The sequence below is a fragment of the Sphaerodactylus townsendi genome, linkage group LG05, assembly GCF_021028975.2.
Source record: "Sphaerodactylus townsendi isolate TG3544 linkage group LG05, MPM_Stown_v2.3, whole genome shotgun sequence".
NCBI lineage: Eukaryota > Metazoa > Chordata > Lepidosauria > Squamata > Sphaerodactylidae > Sphaerodactylus > Sphaerodactylus townsendi.
This window is the reverse complement of record NC_059429.1, coordinates 2,520,104-2,537,496: the sequence shown is the minus strand read 5'-3', so window position 1 is coordinate 2,537,496 and position 17,393 is coordinate 2,520,104. Positions and strand designations below refer to the sequence as shown.

At 49.9% G+C, this 17,393-nt stretch overlaps 1 pseudogene; it reads left to right on the top strand.

Moving 5' to 3' along the window:
- The first annotated feature begins 3,387 nt into the window (after positions 1 to 3,387).
- Positions 3,388 to 17,148, top strand: LOC125432697 (annotated as a pseudogene).
- Positions 17,149 to 17,393: the final 245 nt, after the last annotated feature.

Genomic DNA, 17,393 nt, shown 5'->3' with positions numbered 1-17,393 from the left:
GAGGGCAGGCTGGGGAAAGGAGCTCCTCAGGTACGATGCCACACAGAAGCGGCCATTTTCTCAAGGGAACTGATACGTGGGAGGCCAGCTGTAATTTCAGATTTCCTAGGAACCCATCCTGGAGGCTGCCCTCTTGAGGCCACCGCCAAAGAAAGCAATTTCTTGGGCCGATGGTCTGATTCTGCGCCAAAGCTGACTGTGAGCTTCAGCAATTTAGAAGTGTCTCTGCCAGTTGCTTACATGGGAATTTGGCTAAAAACAATGCAGCATCTCCCATCTCAGCCTCCCGAGGAAACTGCTCTCTACTTACACTCCAGAGGCCTCCTGTGGCAGAAGGCCACACAGTGTGTTCCGAGAGCTGAAATACCCAAAGTACAACAGGGTCTGAGTGAGCAACTCGAGGAAATGCACAACCCTGGAGCTGGCTAGTAGTGTAGTGGTTAAGAGCAGGTGCACTCTAATCCTGAGGGAACCAGGTTTGACTTCCTGCTCTGCCACTTGAGCTAATGGAGGCTTATCTAGTGAACTAGATTAGATTATGCATTCCATCACCAGCTGGGTGACCTTAGGCAAGTCCACCCAGTTCTCTGGGACTCTCTCAGCCCCACCACCCTTACAGAATTGACTTGTTGTAGAATGGGGTGGGGTGGGAAAGGAGAATTGTGAGGCAGAGTCTCCTTACAGGAGAGAGGAATAGCACAAGGAATAGCCTTACAGGAGAGAGGAATAGCATAAGGAATAAGCATTTAGACTTCTATCACCAGAACAAAACATCACCAGTATTGCAGCCACCATTATACCATTATACCATCACCATTATTGCAGCCACCATAAGTCATCCCCCACATGACGTCGCCCCACCTCTGAATTCTAATGCCCATGGGGGGATGGCACCTACCAATTCCGTGGTCTGGAGAGGAGGAGACCTCCCCCTGGGTCAAAACAACCTACACTCCACACTACTGACTAAGCTACAGCAACAGGTGTCTAGTGAGCTGATAAGGCCCACCAAAAGCAAAGCGGAAGAAATAGAAACACTGGAGCATACCACAAAGTTTGCACTTTTCGGCTCCAGAGAACTGATCCATGCTACAGGAGAGCTTTCACGGTAATTCAGGGAGAATCAGAGAAGTAGGGACCTGGCGATCCTCTGGAATTAAAGCTCATCTCCAGAAGGGACTAGGGATTCACCTGACCCTATGGAAGGCTACCCTTATAGAATGGCTCTGGAAACTTCACAACTGGTCTAGAACACAGGAGTGAGGGTCCTCAAGAGGGTGGAGAAGCCCCCCATAAGACTACGCTTCACCCATGCTTTGCTGGCTATTGGGTGAATTCCAGAGCTGGTTCAAAGTTTGGATGTTAACTGCAAAGCCACTGACCGATGTGGGACCCTACCGTTATCCACGGGACCACATCTCCCCAATGCTACGCCCGGAAGAGCATTAGCAGCTCATCCGGCAGGAATTTCTGGGAAGGAGGTTCCCTGGCCCCAAAGAAATTCGGCTGACCCTCATCCTGGGGTAAGGCATTTCCGTCTCTGGGCCTGGCCTGGTGGAACTCTCTGCCACCTGAGAACAAGGGGCCCCACAGCCGGGATATGAGTACTGCTCCGCAGAGCGATTCTGCCAAGGCAAAGAAGATGTTCTTCAGGCCTATGGCCCGAGGACTGTTGAACTCCTTTCCCCACCGTCTTCCCTTTTTTCCCTCCCGTCATCTTTCCTTAAATGAGTTGCAAATTAAGGAAGGCCAAATGACAGTGAGGTAGCTGGACATAGTAAGATAAGGAGCTCCTACAGGAATGCAGGATAAAAAAAAAAAAAGAGGAATGCCAAAAAAATGCATGGCGTGTAATATTTTTAAGACAATTGTTCATTGATTCGGGTTAAGCTTGTTTTAACTATCCTGTAGTCTGATATTAGTTTATGTTTTGTTTATTGGTTAAGATTACACTGTGAACCGCCCTGACCTTGCAGCCTTTGGCTTCCAAGGGACAGAATAAAAATCCCAAGAAAGTAACTCAAGTCCCCTCGAGAGAGAAATGGGATGCTTTTTTTGGAGGAGGAGTTCACTCTCTGGCCTGAGAACTGTCACTGATGTCCCTGTGCTCCCATACTCCATCCCCAAACGCTTCCGAGACCAGTGTGGCGTAGTGGTTAAAAGCAGAGTGTGCTCCTAATCCCACGGAGAACCGGGTTTGAGAATTCCCTGCTCCTGCCACTTGAGCTATGGAGGAGGCCTATCTCCCAGTGACCCAAGATTGGCTTGCCCAGCCACTCCAACACATGCCAGCTATTGTGACCTTGGGCCTAGATCAGACCTCCACAGGGTGTTTGGGTGGGGGGGGGGAGGAAAAGGAGATGTAAGCCCACTTTGAGTCTCTCCTTACAGGAGAGAAAGAGGGGATATAAATCCAAACCCTTCTTCTTCCTTTTCCAGGAGTTCCTTTGAAGTTACTAAGGTTTTGCCCTGCTGGGTTGACCTTGGGCTAGTCACAGTTTTTCGGAGCTCTCTCAGCCCCTCCCACCTCACAGAGTGCTTATTGTGGGAGGGGGGAAAAGGAGTTTGTCGGGGGGGGGTACTAAATCCAAACTCTTCTTCTTCAGAATCTGGCAGCCCTATGTCCAGGGTCCCGCCGGGAGGTTGTCAGCCTGGCTCTCCGCCCGGTTTCTCTCGCCAAAGAGCCAGCCGGCCTCGCTCTTCCTGCGCTTCGGACGCCCGGGCCAGGCGAGGGAGCAGCCAGGCCGGGAGTGGATCCCCTCCCGAAGAACCGGGGCAGGGGTAGGGAGGGAGGTGGAGCAGAGGAAACCAGGAGAGGGACCCCCAGGGAGGGACCCTGGCAGAAGGAGCTCTCGAACTCTGCGCGCAACATCTGGCTCGCGGCTTGTCTGCGGGGCGGGGCGCACATCTGGCGCCGAAAGGGAGGCGGCGGGGCAGGTGGGGGCAACTTAGCGAGAGCGAGTCTTCCGTGCCCGCTTGCAGATGTGCGGGGGGGGGGGTTAGGGTTAGGACCCCCTCCCCCACCTCGGCTCTCCTGGCCCCGCGGCGGAGCCCCTCCCGCAGACCCCCCTCCCCGACAGGCTGGCCTCCTTCCTCTGCCCCCCGCCCCTTTCGGATGGCAACGGGGGGCCCTCCCCTCTCCGCCCGTTGGCTGCTTCGCATGCGGCTCTGCGTCGCCATTGGCCGCTGCGCCGGGAGCCCGCCCCTCTCCGGGCCCCGCCCCAAATGCAGGCAGGATTTGAAACTTTTTGCTCCCCGCCCCGCCTTGCAAGAGACCAGAAGGGGTCGGGTTGCAGCCTCGGACTGCGCGGCCCGGGGGGGCGGCCGGAGCTCTGCAGACGCACCTTAAGGGTGTGTGTGTGTGTGTGTGTGTGTGTGTATATTTGAAAGGGTTTTTTGGGGTGGGGGTCAGGGTGGAGGAGTTTGGCCACTCTCTGTCCCGGGGGAGGGGGAGGCGCTGCGAAATCCTTGCAATTCCGAAGGGGAACTCCCCCCCCCCCGTCCCCGTCCCATTTGAACCCCACGGCTGGCGGGACGTCTTGGAGGACCCAGATCAGGTAAGCAGGAGGGCGGATGGAGGCGAAGCAAAGAGGGGCGCGCGTTCAGCCGGGGGCGGGGGGTGGGAACCGCTCAGCATTTTCCGCCGCCCCCCTTGACGAGGCGCCCCACTCGCCAGGCAGCGGGGAAAACAGTAATGCATCTGGGACGTGTCTCTCTTTGCTGTCTCTCTGCGGACTGTAAAAAGTTTTTTTCTGGAAAAAAACCCAAAAGGTTTCTTAACTCAGGCACGCTCCTTTTTTTTTAAAAAAAAGGTTGTTCTTCACTCTTGTGAAAACACTTTGCACACGCTCAGGAGCAGCGGCCTTTTGTTAAACGAACCGGGGCTTGGCTGCCCAGAGGAGTGGGCGTGCTTTGCAGAAGTCCCGTTTGGGAAGAGAAACATCTTTGGAGGAAGAGATGTTGACTTCAAATATCAGAATCCCCCCCCCCCCCCGGCCCCCAGTGGTGGCAGCCAACCTGGAAGGCTTCCCATCTGAGCCTCATGCCCTTCCATCTGATTTTGGGAATAGATACGCGTGAAAAGAGAACACACTCTACACATGCCCAGAGACCATCTCCTTGATCAGTCCAGATGCCTCAAACCCAAGCCCTGAGAGAACTCAGTCACTCAAATAATAACTCAAGCTCCGAAGGGGACAAAACGCCAAGTTCTTCTTTGATTTCTTACAGCTTGGAAATGTGCTCTCTCCTCCCCTTGGCAACCGAAACAACAGATTTTGCGGCGCCTCTGTTAAAATCCCTCCCAGTTCAGATCTCTCCTGCCTGATTTCTCTGCCTGCAAGATTCACCAAAACAAGCGCACGAAAAAGAACACATGTACAATAGGAAGGGAGGAAACCGCCGGAATCTGCGCATGTCAAAACATGTGTATTTCTCAGATTCCTGACCGGGTTGCTCAGTTCATTAGAAAGGGAAACCAGGTAGCTGTGTGGAGTAATGCTGGCGTTTGCCTGCCAAACGTGTTCAGCAAACGTTGCACAAAAGGGCGGATCACTGCTTAGCAACTGAAACATTTTTTCTCCTCTTCCGGTTGTAGATCTAATGCAGGGGTAGGAACCTTTAACTCTCAAACCGAGCCATTTGGACCCATTTTCCACGGGAAAAGAAAACACTTGGAGCCGCAAATAATTTTTGACATTTAAAATAAAGATAACTATATATATTGGGGTTTTTTTACCTTTTACTCTTCTCATTCTGAGAAGCGCATGGATGCGTCCGCCCTGCTGCCTGCAGGGCGGGCAAGGATGGGGCCAGCAGCTCGGCCTCGCCGGCCGCTGGGACAGTGCCCGCCCCGCTCTAGCAGGCGGGTGGGGAAGCCAGCGGTGTGGCCCAGCCGGCTTGGCGGGCCGTTGAATCGCGCCCGCCCTGCTGCCTGCAGAGGCGGGCAAAGGAGCTGGCGGTTCGGCTCATGGAGCCGCAGTGCAAGGGCAGAAGAGCCGCATACGGCTCTCGAGCCGCAGGTTCCCTACCCCTGATCTAATGGCTTGCTAATGAATCACGCCAGTTTCATTTCCAGGCTAATAAGATAGCAATTCATAGCCTGGAGTTTATTTTTAAAAAATCTAGTGGCTGATTGCAGTTACTCGATGAAGTGGGAAAGAATACTTTGTACATACTCAGGGGCACTATTCTGTTGCACCGCATGGTTTTGCACTGTGCGCATCTGGCATCGTGGAGGATTGGCCGCAGCAAGCCGTGCTCGGCATAGCCCTGCTGGTCATCGGCCTTTCTACCACGGCCCAAAAGAACCGCCAACTAATATAAATTGCCCCAAATAACTGCCGCACAGTATAAATGAAATGCACATTAAATTGGAGGCCTGGGTCATAGTTTCTTCCCAGATCTGATTTTGGGGGACCCTGCAGGTGTTTTTTTCAGGCCGGCCGGCGTTGGACTCACAAAACCAAGGCAGCGGAGTTGCAATGGGATGCCAGTATGCTATTTTTGATTTATGCGCCAGCCTGTTATGGTGTAACTAATTGGCTCATTAACGCTGACATTTTATGCTGCTCTGGAGCTGGGCTCTCGCAGAGCTGGGCTCTTCCTTCCAAATGTGACCTGAACTGGCGATTCGGGCCAGGTTTTCCAGAAGGCTGGACCTCTGCCACACCATACCTGTGCGTCAGGTGCATTCACATGGAGTGTGATTCCTGCCACGCAAAGATCTTGCGCTCATTTACTGCTTCATTGCCGCTGCATTGCAATGCCAGATCGATTCTGCAGGCTCAGACCAAAGGTCCGTCCAATCAAGGGAGATGTCGACGGCCTTCCGTAGTGGTTTATCCCTGACATTTGTTACCTACCACTGAGTATGGAGAGTCTCCTGGCCTCGAGGCTAATGGCTGTTTTTTTTTTTGGGGGGGGGGGTCCCCAACTTGTAATATTAGGTATCCTGAGAAAGTAGACTGCCCCTAAACATGGAGGTTCCATTGACTGTTAAAGAGTTGTGGCTGTCAGTGGACCTCTTCCCATTAAGAAAATAAGTCAAAATTGTTAAAAATAAGAGAGCTCTATGTAGAGTCTGGACCTTTCTTTGGCTTGCCAGACACCTCTTTGAAGCCCAAAACCAGGACATAAATGACAGTGGGCTGACTTTAAGTTTGACCTCCAGCATCTGGTATTCAAGGGTAGCCTGCCTCTGAAAATGGAGGATTTATTGAGCTACTGTAGCCAACAGCTATTAGTAAGATTTTCCTCCAGGTACCACCCAATCCCCCTATGAAGCCTTTTGAGGTTATCGACACATCTTCATAATGAAAAGTGGCATTCAAATGTGTAGTTCCCTGTGAGGTAGGCCAGCATTACTATAGGGGGGAAACAGCATTACTAAGGGGGGAAACAGCGGCTTCCCAAAGTCCACCTAATGAACTGGTGGCAGAAATGAGATTTGAATCAAGGACTCCGCCTTTTAGCCACCATACTGTGATGACTGTGGCCAATCTTGCAGGGATGTTGTACGAGTGACTGAGTCGATATTAGCAAAGTGCTTCACTTAGAAAGTCACTATGTGAACACTGATGGGTATTAATTGCTGACAATTAATTGCTGCAATATCTCTAGTTGGGATTCCCTTTGTGAGGGACTTGGGGGAATGAGTCTACCCTGCAGGGTGAGGAGGCGTGGCTGACAGTGGCACGTAGCGGGAGGACAAGTGTGAAAGAGGGAATCTGGGGTTCTTGGGGAAAAGGTGGGATAAAAACGCACTTTACTGTGATTGATGACATGTTCATCTTGGCCTTTCCCCCAAAGAAAAGCATATAGTGTTTTTTTTTAATTTCCTCCACTTTATCCCCACAACCATCCTGTGAGGTAGGTCAGGTATAGTGTAATCAACTTCATGGGTCTAGCCCTTGATAATATAAATACGGAAATGTTTAGTCAGCTGGGGAAGAAGGGACAGTATTGATACAGAACTTCAGATTTAAAGGGGGTGGAGCTCAAGGGCTAAGGGGAGGTGCCTGGAGAGCCAGGGTGGGGCTTAGAAAGCTGGGGTGGGGCCTAGTAACGATTGACAGGTCAGTGGACGTGTTTCGCTGCGCCCTGTGGCTCCAGAGGTGGGGCTTACAAGACACAGAAGTGGCCTTGACCCAAGATTGATTTTCTTTTTATTCATCTATCCTTTCTCCAAGGAGTTCAGGGTAATGTATGTAGCTCTTCCTCACAACAACCCTGCAAAGTAGGTTAGGACAAAAAGAGAGGGGCTGAGCCCAAGACCTCCAGTGAGATTCTTGACCGAGCTGGGGATTCAAACCCGTGTCTTACTGGTCCAAGCACCACGCTAGACTACACTCTGCTAGATTTTTGTCTAGGGATCCCAAGAAAGCCGCTAAAACGCTTGAGATGTGTCAAGTCTATTTCAGAAAGACGTTGCCAGGAGAAACACCTTGGCTAAATATCCGGGCCGTCTTTGCCTGCTGGCTTTCCCTTTGGCGAGCTCCTTTGTCCCTTCTGCCTCCCCCACCGTCTTGACCTGTAAATTATTCAGGCCCTTTTCGAGTGACTGCATGAAAAATTCATCCCCGTCAACCAGAGAGTTGTGTCTGCACAGCAGGGTGTACAGTTGCCAGGCGCGGGGGCCTCGGTAACGGAGCCAGAGATGATCCTGGCTGCCAGAGATAAGGGAAGTTCTGGCAAACAGGTGGGCGCTCCGGTAGCAATAATTCTGCCAAATTCCAACCCTTCTGGCTCAAGAACCAAGAACTTCCAAGACCCCGTGGGCACATCTGGAATGCTGACGCGGCATAGTGGGCGCAGCAAGAAAATGGCCACCACATGAGGTGGATCCAGCCACAGAACGATTGCCACGGCTTAACTGCAGGGACACAGTGCAGATCCTTGTGTTGTGGTGGCACCAGTTGCCAAAGCGACATTTTTTAAAACAACAACAACAACCCTGAATCATCAAGCAAATCTTCAGTGGGCAATCGGAGTCCTGGGCGGGCGGGGGGCACTTCCTGGCCCGCCCACTTATATTCTCAGCATCTTCTTTCAGCCCCACCCACCTCATGGGGTGTTTGGAGGGAGGGAGGGAGGGCAAGAAGATCGTAAGCCCCATTGAGTCTCCTACAGGACAAGATTTAGTCTTTATACTTAGTCTTTTCTATTGCTGCTTTTAATGGTTTTAGTTATTTTACTTGTATATGATAGGTATTGTGCTGTACACCGCCCAGAGCCCTCCGGGGATGGGGCGGTATAATAAATTGAAACATAAATAAAAAAATAAAAAAAATATAAATCCAAACTCCTCCTCCTCCTCCTCTTAGCCTGGAGAAATGCTCTGTCCAAAGAGACCCGGGCTTTGTGGGATTTGTGACAGTTCTGTAGGGTCTGTGAGAAGGAGTTGATCGGCCAGGCCTATGGTTGAGGGCAGCGACGGCATGCCATGAGATCTAGGCCCCCTTTGACCCCTATACGCCTTCCTCCATTTTAGAACGATTAAGGCACCTTGGATGTATGTATTAACATGGCCAGGGAGGGCGGGAGATCAAATCCAATAAAATATTTTGTTTTAATTGTCGCAAGTTCCCCTTAGCTTGTCAGGGGAAGGGCAGCTTATAAATCAAATTATTTAAAAAGGTTTTAGAAATGGGAAGTACTAGAACCCTGTAACATCTGTAACATCAGCGGATCCTGCCGCTCCCCCCTCCTTCTGGTTTTTAGGGGATTGATAGTAGGCGCCATCTATTATGTTGGTTTGAGTATGCTGCGTTTTAATGGGGTGGGGTTATTTTATTTTATATAGAGCCAATTTAATTAATATTTACCGGATTTTAGTCTTTGGTTATGTGCTCTATTTTGTTTTGTTGTTCACCACCCTGAGCCCTCCGGAGGAGGGTGGTATATAAGTTCAACCAATAAAAAAATAAATAGGAAAGGGGTGGGGCGGACTGCACGCCTTGTGAAGTGATCCCTCGTGCTAGTGAGAGAATTAGAACTTCGTTCCCTACTGGACATTTGCAAAATGAGCGTGTGCAGAGGTGGTTTTTCCCTTCCCAAAGCACCCTCCTGTTCACCCACGGCTAGGCACACAACATTTGAAAGAAGGCGGCTGCAAAGTCTCAAGGATATAGTTTTGTGATGGATTGGAGCCCCCGCACCTTTCCTTTTAGTACTTAACCCCCGATTGTCACCCTTATGCCCACCTTCAGTTTCACCTCTACCTCCGAGACCCCTCCGGCAATTCCAATTCTCAGTTATTTATCATGAAGCTGAGCCCCAATCTCCCTGCAGATTCGAAGATGGAAAGCCAGGGCCCCCCGGGCAGCCAGATAACTGAGGGCAGTCAGATAACCCAGTCGAAACAGCACTGCCTGGCAAGAGAGTGCGACATCGTGTTGTGGCCCTGGGCTGCAGTCATTCCGCTATCGGAGCAGCACAAACCCCAGGCCGAGGGAGATTAAAAACGACTTGAGTCCTTCTATCTTTCCGGGCATCTCTACCAAGTCCTGCATTTCCTGCATTTCCCATTAATTGCCTCGCAGCGCCGATGTACATTTGATTGCAAAGGTTTTTTTTTTTCCCCCTCGGCCTTTTAAAAACAATTTTTAAAAAGATGGGACACAGCTGGAACTCTTGAGCTGTTACGAGGAAGAGGACGGATGTCTTTGTTGTGATGCCTTGCCTCCAGCCCTCACCCGAGGCGAGCGGAGGAGATCACGGAGTTATGCAATTTGCCTTGTAAGGAAAACAGATTTTCTTTTTTTTAAATGATAAATAATTGAGGGGGTGAAGACGGGCAATGAGGGAGATGACGCTTGGAGAGCGCCGAAGAGCGCTTCAACTGACTTCCTGGAAGCTTGGCGAGCAAGAGATTTTTTGGACCCCACAAAAGCCGCCTAGAGAACCGCTTTTGGAGTCAAATTGTGTCAAAGAAAAGAGCGCAAATGAAGGGGCCACGCTTCTCGAGAATTTACACCAATCCAGGTTTCAAGTTGTGCTTTGATGCCATTTGGAATGGTTGTGAATTTGACCAGTAAAGGAGGTTGTAACTTGGTGGCTGGAGTCCGCAGTGCCCAAATAGGGTTTCCAGCGGACAGGTGAGGACGGAGATCCCAAGGAATTACAGCTGTTTGCCAAATAACTGCAGAGATCAGCTCTCCTGGAGGGAGTGGGCTCTGTGGCGATTAGACGCCGATCCTGGAGTCCCAACCCCCCCCCCCAAGTGTCCAGGAATGTTCTCAACCTAGAACTGGCAACCACGCAGACAGGAAGTAAAGGGGGAACGTTAATATTAATGCTATCAGAGCAGGAGGTCTATGGGGCTATCAAGGAAGAGACTTTTGATAGAGAGTTTCCAACAGATGCTATAGAGGTGAAGCTAATAAAACCTGTTCCCTGATCTTTCTAGAAGGAATACCTGTGGATAGATTAATTGTAGCCAGGTACCTTTATCTCCTATGGTTGGGAGGCCGGTGAAGTGCAGAGCGAAATCCACCTTAGCTAGGTGTAATGCCCTGCCTTCTTCCTTTAGCCTATGGACGCTTCACCTTGGAATCCCACATAAAGAAAGGAAATGCCCATTGGTGGCATGGGTCCTGTGGAAGCAGTATCTCATATGCTGTTGGATTGTCCTTTTTTATGAGATAGGTAGGAAGAAGCACATAATCCCCTTCCTGCATGGAAGAAGAAGGCATTACAGCAGATGAACAGAAGGTTATATATCTTTTAAACAGCCACAACTTCTGAAGCTGTTGGAAGCGGTGGCTAAATTTTTTAAAATGGTGTTATTTTAACTTCGTCCACAGAAGTTGTAAAGGCTGTTATTATCTTGAAATGTTAATGTTAAACTACTTATATGCCATTAAAGGTATTCGAAATCAAGTAAGGGGAACTTGAGAACTCATGTCTGATCAAAACACAGAGGGGAACCAGCCACAACTTGTTGCCAACCGTAACCTGTGGCTACCTTACTTCCCCCCCAGAAGGGGTGACCAAACAACATTTAATTTGGGAGGTAGGGGTGGGAGTAAATAACCCGGATCTTTCCTGATCCTGTGTTTCCCTTCCTAGACAGACCCTCCAGGCTAGCCGGGCTTATTTGCCTTATACTTGTACAGCCCGAGAATCACGACATTACGCCCCGTTAAAGCCGGGTGCCGGGTGAATTTTTCAATTCTGTTTTTATTAGGAAGCCCTTATGGAAGCTTCCAGCTCAGGGGCTCCTGCTATTAAAATCAATGTTTTTTTTTTTTTTTTCCACATAAAAGGCAAAAGCACACACAAACTTTTGTGTTTTTCCAAGGGGCTGTAAATATCACCCGGATAAGAACAATCTACCAGCTCCGCTTCTGGGCTCTTCTCGAAGCTTGGAGTCGCCATTAAGAATCGCAGCTTTAATTTATGGTCCCTTTGGCATCTTTCCCCAGCTTTTCCGTGAACCAAGCCATGCATGGCACAGGCCTTGGTTACCTCGATCTAACTAACAACACCTCTGCTGCCTTGGGATACCGTAGCCCAGCAAGGTTTGCTGGCATCGTCATACCTCCCCATTCTTCTGCCAACCGCAAGCTTTACCCTCTCATGGCGTGTCTTTCGTCTGGAGCATAGGTGCTGATTGAGGGCAGTAATCCCCTTCCCTCTTTTAGCGGGGCTGTAATTGGTCACGTTCCTGCTGTCTTCAGCTTTTTTGAGAAACGAAGGATTGCTGGGTTCTTATGACCCAAAGAACGGCATCTTGGCGTCTTATCAAGACCAAGAAACAAGAAGGCCTGCTCCAGAGGTTGAAGAGGGAGCTGTATCCAGTTCTGGAAGCCCCGGAACTATAGGTGGAGCCCCTGCTCTATGCTACAAGGAAGGTTCCGAAAAATGCGACCTGCAAGAGCGGAAATGTCCTCGTCATTATCACAGCGATTCAAACCCGATGGAACATATATTGCCTCGGGACTGCCCCAAATGCGAGGGATCTAGGACCAGACTTTTTTTGCTCTTTTTGTCCCTGTAATCTTTTAATGAATACTTCTACGGTGGGGAAGATTACAGCTTCTACTAAAACAATTCCATACCTCCGAGATTTTAACTTTTGCTTAGCAATAGGTTCCTTATAGAAACTTTGGGAAAATGATTACCTGCGATGGTTTCTCATGCTTATGGGATACTTGTTTGGACAATGTTGGCTGTTATATGGATTCTCATGCCTAATAAAAGGGTTTTTTATATGCATATAAAACACCGCTATGGTGGGAGCTCAAATCCCTAACTTGAGGACCTTCCTGGAGGTTTGCCAGCAACCAGGTGTGGGCTGGAGATCTCCCAGAACTACAGCTGTCTGGGCTGGTGGGCCAACTCGCCCTGCTTTGTCCTTCAGACCATCTGTGCTCCTGTATTCCTGCAGTCTTTTACCTTCGCTCTCCTCATGCAATCTTTTAGCTTCCCTCTCAGTCCAGCAGGTCTACCTGGAAGCTAGTTCTTGTCATTATAGAAGAAGAAGAAGAGTTTGGGTTATACCCCCCCTTTCTCTCCTATAAGGAGACTCAAGGTGACTGGACCCTTCCTCTTTCCACATCAGGACACCTTGTGAGGTCACTGGGGCTGAGAGAGTCCCGAGAGAACTGTGACTAGCCCAAGGTCACCCAACAGGAATGTAGGAGTGCGGAAACACATCTGGTTCACCAGATAAGCCTCTGCCACTCAGGTGGAGGAGTGGAGGAATCAAACCCGGTTCTCCAGATTAGAATCCACCTGCTCTTAACCACTGCATCACGCTGGCTCTCATTACGTCCTGTGTAACATTCTCTCAGCTCAGACTCCCTAATTTCTTTTATTTTGTGCTGCCATCATATTGTCAGGATGGGCCCCCTGGCTCACTCCCCCTCCCCCTTCCAGCTTTCCAGGAAACAAAGATAAAATGCAGCCCCATCTCTCGAAGGTGTGGCCAAGCCCCTGTCCTTTGTAATGGTAACTCTGCATTTGAATGTTGGTATTCTTCCCTTTGTTATCTTACTGTAACTGCCTCTTGGCTTGGTAAGCCTTGAGATTGCAAGAACAGCCAGGTTTGGAGTTAGGCTCTTTCATACATACATGCATAAGCTGCTTTATTGGCATAGTCAGAAAAGAGTTACATGGTTAGGAACAATTGCATGGATACATGATAGATAAAAGGCCCCACGGGGAGCACAACAAATACGTTCTACTGGGAACTCTCAACTATCTCCACAGTGAAATTGGCGATCTCTTCACAAAGACCGGGGTCTGAGTGGTTTAAGCAATGAGGAGATAAGCCTGGCTCAGATCAGGCAGCCCAGATTGGAAATGCAAAATGTAGGTTAGTATATTTAGATCTGATGTTATCAAATCTGGTGCAATTTGCAGGAGTTGGTAAGGTCAGGGTTTCAACCACATAGAGTTTGCAACTGCTAGGCCTTTAAGGATTTGTCTAAATTGGTTGAACCTACCCTTTAATAATAGGGCCAGAGGGCATAACGTTAAAGCAGCACTTATTGGTAGGGGCTCTTCTTGGCGTGATAGGTTACGTTAAGATATGGAGGTAGTAGGCGTGGTAGAACCTTTGGCATCTCCAGATGTTATGGACTACAATTTACATCAGCCCTCGCCAGCATGGCCCAATTGACCATGCTGGCAGGGGCTGATGGGAATTTTCTGTAGTCCATAACATCTGGAGTGCCAAAGGTTACGCACCACCCGTGGTAGGCCATATGTCTCTGCTCAAATGGGATTAGGAGTTGTGATGGAGGAAACAGGTTCGACTTTGGCTGCTAGATACAAATTTGCAAATTCTAGATCTAAAAGCGCATCCTCTGAGCCTATTAATAATGCAGCTACGGGTAGGGACGGTAGGGTAGAGTGATTCAATAGGCAGAGGCAGGAGAAAACCAGGGTTAGCCCTCGTGTCCTGTAGTATCAATGAGACAAAGGGAAGTGATTCGGACGGCAGGTGGTGAAGGCGGAGCCAAAATCTAAAGGCTCTAAGCCAAGCTTTATGTTCCAGAGTGTTTTGCCCCAGTTCTAAGCACAGGTTTGGCTCTTTCTGTATTCCCCAGAATTCGTCTATCCCTCACATGCCTCAGTCCTCAATAAAGTCTTATGTTTTTTGAAGAAAAACTACAGGTCGCTTTATTCTGGGGCTGCGGTCTCACACTGATACTAAGATCAGTAGTAGAAGACCTTCCATCTCAAGATAAAGTTATAGTTTATGTTCCAGCAGCTCTGGCCAGCATGGCCAATTGGCCATGCTGGAAGGGCTGGGAACTGCTAGTCAATCCTGTATCCGAATGTAAAGGTTCGCCTCCTACAATACCTAGGCCATGGTGGAGCCTTCCTCTACCACACACAATAGGCCTAAGATGAAATACAAGATGATTTCCTGATTCTCAAAAATCAGTTTGAATGTTGGTCCTAATAATCGGTGCGCCCAGACCTGGGTGGGCTAGCCCACTTTCGTGAGACATCACAAGCTAAACAGGGTTGGCCCCAGTTTGTACTTGGTTGGGAGACTACCTAGAAGAAGAAGAAGAGTTTGGATTTATATCCCCCTTCTCTCCTGCAGGAGACTCCAAGGGGCTGACAATCTCCTTGCCCTTCCCCCCTCACAACAAACACCCTGTGAGGTAGGTGGAGCTGAGAGAGCTCCGAGAAGCTGTGACTAGCCCAAGGTCCCCAGCTGGCGTGTGTGGGAGTGCACAGGCTAATCTGAATTCCCCCAGATAAGCCTCCACAGCTCAGGCCCCGGCAGAGCTGGGAATCAAACCCGGTTCCTCCAGATTAGATACACGAGCTCTTAACCTCCCTCACAGCCACTGCTGCTCCTACACCAGGATGTCCAGGGCTGCTACACCCAGGGCCCAGGCAATGGCAAAACCACCCTCAGAACTCTAAAGTTGCCCGTAAGTTGACTGCCTCTTTGATGTAAGCACTTTTGTCAGGGGGGGGAATTGTATCTAGGTGGATTGAGATGCATTCTTACTTCAATGTGTAACTGCTCAAAGATATAATATAGTGACCAGCCTGCTATATGTTTTTTCACTTCCATCTGGGGTCACTGGAGTAGCAGTAGGCGTAGGAGTATTAGTTAAACAGGTGTATTACCCTAATCTGGAGGAACCCGGGTTTGATTCCCCACTCAGCCAGCCCTGAGCTGTGGAGGGGCTTATCTGGGAATTCAGATTAAGCTTAGCACTCTAACACATGTGCCAGCTGGGTGACCTTGGAGATAGATCACAGTTCTTCTGAGCTCTCTCAGCCCCCACCTACCTCAAGTAGGGTGTTTACATTTGTGAGGGGGGAAGGGCAAGGAGGTTTTAAGCCCCTTTGAGTTTCCTATAGGAGAGAAAGGGGGGATATAAATCCAATTCCTCCTCCTCCTTCTTTTCTTCTCCTCCTCCTTTGATCTTTACTTTATGACTTCACACACTTTGTAGATAACTAGGCTTCCCCTGACACTCTGGTCTCATGAGAACCGGGATTGTTTCTGTTATTTCGTGGGGGCAGGAAGCCAGGTGGCTCTCTGTCACCATCTGTCACCAACTAACCAGGTGGCTCTCTCTGTCACCAACTAACTATCTGTCAAGTATTTCTCCTGGAGAAAAATGGGAGGGGATCACAGGGTGGGAAATGCCGGGTTTTATGTCAGAACCGAGCTTTGCCAAACTTTAGTTAACTCTTGACGCTTCTCCATAAACACTACGGATCAACTATACAGAGTCCGTTTGTATTGCAGACCTGGAGGCATTACAAGCAGCCAGCATGGGCCACATCCGCCCACCACCAGATGAGACCCTCCTGACTAGCCCCCCTGCCTTGCTGGGGAGGCTGAGGTGTCTTTGAAAGCCCTCGCATAGGCTGGTTGCCTTGGCTGCCGGCTTCTCGCGGGCTTTCAAAAGCCGCTTCGCCCCCCCCCCCCCCCCCTCCGCCGCCTTGCTGGGGAGGCGAGAAGTTCTCCACTTGAAGCCGGCAACCAGAAGCAACCGGCTTCTGTGGGGCTTTCAAAAAAGCACCAGTCGATGAAAAAAAAAAAAAGTAGGTCAAAGGGACTTAAGTCTCCCCACTTGCTTGAGAGATTGTCACAGTGGACAACTATGCAGGAGTAGAGTCAAGCCTGTAGAATCTTGTGCCAAAATGATGTTGTATGCAGAACTGTTGCCATTGATTCCAAGTTGATCTGTGCACCTGTCTGTCACTTATCAGCCCCTATTATGCAGAATTGAGATCGGCCTTTTGGCCCGGCCCTCCACAATATTTTTTTCTGGTTTCTTACGCGGCCCCATGGAAAAAGCCATAATTGCCCACCCCTGGTTTATTGAAGCTTAAGCCGGGGGTGGTGTCCAACTCTGGCACTTCAGATATTCATGGACAACAATTCCCATCAGCTTCTGTTGGCACGGCTGGTGGGAATTGCTTAGTCCACAAACATCTGAAGCTTACCAGAGTTGGACACCACCTCCCACGAAGCTTAAGGTTCGAGACCCAACAACTTCCAAGCAATAATGTATTCATCTTTTCCCATTTCCAGAAAAGATGGACGCACTTTTAGCACAAAGAATCTGAAAAACATCCAAGCTCAGAAGAAACTCCTAGAGCAAGATGGCGTCCAAGAACATGGCGAAGCATTTTCATCGACGACACCAGCAGCGTAGATTCTAAGGGACGAAGCTGTACCCGGAGTAACCAAGGGACTCAATTCACCCGAAATCGGAAGGAAGCCCAGAAGATCATCAAGAACTTGGTCAAGGTTGTGCAGTGAAGGCTGGGGGTCCTTTCTACCGCGATAGCGGACAGTTCAATCCTTCGGACTGAAGCTGCTGCTGATGGACCGCTTCCGCGAAGAAGGGTCCACACCTGGCTGGCCATGACCGGGCGCGTCAGCTTCTACAAAATAGACTTCACGTTTGACCGCCCGGGTCATGTCGGCGTGCTCAACGAGATGCCAGCGAACTCCTGCATCAGGCAGTCAACACCCACCTGACCAGCCAAGTCCCATGGCCGCATCAACCACGCTCTTCAACCACTTTGGCGGACTACGAATTCCTCTTTCGGCACTCTACGGGCCTTCGGAGCCGCATTACAAGCACTTGCACCTGCAGAGGATCTGCGAAGGGCTGGAACCAGATGCTGGACGAGGGGCATAACATTTGACTGCCAAAAGTCAGATTTGACTACCTTTTTTTGCAGACTTTGTTCCGGCCATGAGCCAAGAGGCGCTGCCGGTAAAGACCTCTGGTTGACTTCGACGGCCAGTCCCAGTTTCTATCCACTGTCTCTGTCGCGGTGCTAAAATCTTGCCCTCTCTTTCTTTGGTTTCTCAACTCCTTACCTGCAACGGTGGCAGCTGGAATCTCTGCGCTGACCCTCCCTCAAGTTAAATCCATATTCTGCAAAAC